Source organism: Suncus etruscus, chromosome 17, assembly GCF_024139225.1.
Source record: "Suncus etruscus isolate mSunEtr1 chromosome 17, mSunEtr1.pri.cur, whole genome shotgun sequence".
Lineage (NCBI taxonomy): Eukaryota > Metazoa > Chordata > Mammalia > Eulipotyphla > Soricidae > Suncus > Suncus etruscus.
Window position 1 is genome coordinate 56194665 of NC_064864.1, and position 3824 is coordinate 56198488.

Consider the following 3824-nt stretch of genomic DNA (forward strand, 5'->3'; position numbering starts at 1 on the left):
CAGTTTGGACATACACATATTCTTTACTTATGAATAGGGACATAAAGTGATAGAGAACTTTCAATCTTTTTTTTTTTAATTAAACATAGTTTTTCCAGTTGCCAGAGACATAGCAAAGCAGTAGGGCATTTGCCTTGCATGTGGCTGATTTGGAGAGACCAGTTCAATTCCCAGCATCCCATATGGTCCCCCAGCCTGCCAGGGGCAATTTCTGAGTGCAGAGCCAGGAGTAACCCCTGAGCACTGCTGGATGTGGCCCAAAAACCAATCAATCAATCAAGTTTAGAAAAACATATTTTTTTTCTGGCTTTCCCAGTGATAGCATCTTGAAAATGCTGAAAATGCACAACTATACAGTGTGGATATATGTCTTGGGTAGGGGGCAATGATATTTTCAAACCATCCCTGGAACCACTCCTGACAATACATGGGGTCCATACAAGGGACCATACCCAAGGATCACAAACATAAAGCCTGTGCTTCAACTCTTTGAGTTCCTTCTCCTGCTCTATGATGTATGTTTTATCTCCCAAGCTTTTGGTGAGATATAATTGATATATAGTATTGGATAAGTCTAAGGGCACAGTGATTTGATGGATATTGTAATATGATAACCTTAGAGGTTAATTAACACACCATCCTCTCACATAATTACCATTTTCGTGTGGGTATGTGTTGGACACTTCTAAAATCTGTTCTCTTAGCATCTTCAATGTACAACATTGTGTCTGGACTATTGTAAAAATGCTGTATGTTAGCTTTTATTCATCTCATAATAATAATGTTGCACCCTTTGACCATCTTCAGACACCCTTCTCCTGCCCCTGCCTCCTTACCCCACTCCCACCTGACAACCACCAACCCTACTATTTGAATGGGTTTGGGTTTTCTTTTAAGATACTACATGTAGATTTATATATATATATATATACACATATATATGTATGTATGTATGTATACATAATATATATAGGATTTATATATATATATTTAAAAAATAAAAAAAGAAAAGAAAATATAAGACCTCCAATTCTTACCACAGGCTGTGTTCTTTACACTGACTGTATAGAAAGAGGAGGTACAGTAAATGCACCCCATATACACTTCAACCCAGGCCCTTTGCCTGGTCTGTATTGTGAATTGGGGGACAAAAAAAAAAGATACTACATGTAGAGGCTGGAGAGATAGCATGGAGGTAAGGCATTTGCCTTGCATGCAGAAGGACAGTGGTACGAATCCCGGCATCCCATATGATCCCCCAAGCCTGCCAGGAGTGATTTCTGAGCGTAGAGTCAGAAGTAACCCCTGAGTGCTGCCAGGTGTGACTCAAAAACCAAAAAAAAAAAAAGCAAAAAACAAAAAACAAAAAAAACTACATGTAAACAAAATTAAATAGCATTTATCATTTCTTGCCTACTTTATTTCACATAATACCATCAGATTTCATCCAAGGTACTAACTATAAAAGGCAGGATTTTCATCCTTTTGATGGTTTAATACTATAATATTTTATATATGTATAAAATATTATATATACATTATATATACCCACACATCTGCTGACGAATTCTTTTTGTTTTTGTTTTTGGGCCACACTCAGCAGAGCTCAGGGGTTACTCCTGGCTCTGTACTCAGAAATCGCCCCTGCCTGGGGACCATATGGAAAGCTGGGGATAGAACCTGGGTCTGCTCTGGGTTGGTCCTGTGCAAGGCAAATGCTGTGCTATCTCTCTGGCCGCTGCTGATGAATTCTTAGGTTATTTCTATATCATGGCTATTGCAAACAATGCTTCAATCAATGGAGATACAGCTCTCTTTGGTGGGCAATTTTTTTTAATACTGGTTTATAGCACAGCATGTTTTGAGATTATTGTTTGGCACCTCTCAAGTATATCTCGCACCAACACCCACTACCAAGTACCAATATCTCTTCATCACAGTCTTTCAGCTCCCCTTTATCTTCTGATTTCTTTCCCGGCTTCTCTTCTGAGTTTCAGTTTTGTGGTTGAAAGGTTTTGTTTGTATTGTCAATTTCCTGGCTTTATTTTTTTATATACCACATTTGAATAGAATAATCCAAATCATCCTATTTTTTTCTCTAGTTTCATTCCTTTTCATGTGGCTATCGAATTTTACCAACACCATTTGTTGAAAGAACTTTCTTTGCGGGGCCGGAGAGATAGCATGGAGGTAAGGCCTTTCATGCAGGAGGTCATTGGTTCGAATCCCGGTGTCCCACATGGTCCCCCGTGCCTGCCAGGAGCAATTTCTGAGCCTGGAGCCAGGAATAACCGCTGAGCACTGCTGGGTGTGATCCAAAAACCACAAAAAAAAAAAAAAAAAAAAAGAAAAAAAAAAAAGAACTTTCTTTGCTTCATTGTCATAAATTTATAATGTGTGTATTTATGTGTGTGTTTTTTTCTGTGTTCTCAAATCTAATCCACTAACCTATGAAATTATTATTTTATACCATAGGTTGATCATTGTTGTTTTGCAGTATAGCCTGTATACAAGGATCATGATGACTTCTATTCATTTTTCTCAGAATTGTTTTGAATATTTGGGATCCTTTATACAAGTTTCAGTGATATTTTTCCTATTCTTCTGGAGAATGCCATTGGACTTTTTTTTTTTTTTTTTTTTTTTTTGGTTTTTAGGCCACATCTGGAGACACTCAGGAGTTACACTTGGCTATGCACTCAGAAATTATTCCTGGCTTGGGAGACCATATGGGACACCGGTCCAAACCCAGATCCATCCTAGGTCAGCATGAGCAAGGCAAACACTCTGCCACTTACACCACTGTTCCAGCCCCTGCCATTGATTTTTGATAGAAACTGCATTAGACTTGTTACTTTGGGTAGGATGGTCATTATAATAATGTTAATTCTTCCAATCTTCTTTCACACATAATAACTTTTATATTTCTGTGTCTTCTAATTTTTTGGTTTAGTCTTTTGGGGGATCACATTCAGTAGTGTGGGAGGCTATATATAGGCTATACCTATATTATTGACATCTGCTTGTTTTTACTAAACTTATAGTTTTTATTTCACAAGAGAGACTTTTCAGGTTTTTTGGTTATATTACATAGAAGTGAAATTATTGAGTTATATTGTATATTGTTATATTGTTTTTTATATTTTCTTTTTTTTTTTTTTTTTTTTTGGTTTTTGGGCCACACCCGGTGACGCTCAGGGGTTACTCCTGGCTATGCGCTCAGAAGTCGCTCCTGGCTTGGGGGACCATATGGGACGCCGGGGGATCGAACCGCGGTCCGTCTCCTAGGCTAGCGCAGGTAAGGCAGGCACCTTACCTCGAGCGCCACCGCCCGGCCCCGTTTTTTATATTTTCAATTTATTTTTTTATTTTTATGCTGCTTTATTTCCAGATAATCTACTATACATTCATTCATTCAAATAACTTTTTATTTTATTTTATGGAAACCATTGTGATTTACAAAGTCCTTCAAAGTCCTTGGGTTACAGACATACAATAAATCAGGGCCAATTCCCCCCACAAGTGTCAACTTTCCTCCACCAATGTTCCCTTTACCAACAACCTTTCCCCCTGGCCTGCCAGTATAACAGGCCCATTTTAAGTTTAGATTGTTATGGTTTGGGCCCGGAGAGATAGCACAGCGGTGTTTGCCTTGCAAGCAGCCGATCCAGGACCTAAGGTGGTTGGTTCAAATCCCGGTGTCCCATATGGTCCCCCGTGCCTGCCAGGAGCTATTTCTGAGCAGACAGCCAGGAGTAACCCCTGAGCACTGCCGGGTGTGACCCAAAAAACCAAAAAAAAAAAAAAAAAGATTGTTATGGTTT

General features: G+C 38.8%; 1 non-coding gene across 1 annotated transcript; it reads left to right on the plus strand.

The window, feature by feature from the left end:
* The first annotated feature begins 1021 nt into the window (after nucleotides 1–1021).
* LOC125995570 (small nucleolar RNA SNORA51) lies at nucleotides 1022–1153 on the plus strand. Its single transcript, XR_007491069.1, has one exon. It is a non-coding gene; the product is annotated as a small nucleolar RNA SNORA51 (small nucleolar RNA).
* Nucleotides 1154–3824: the final 2671 nt, after the last annotated feature.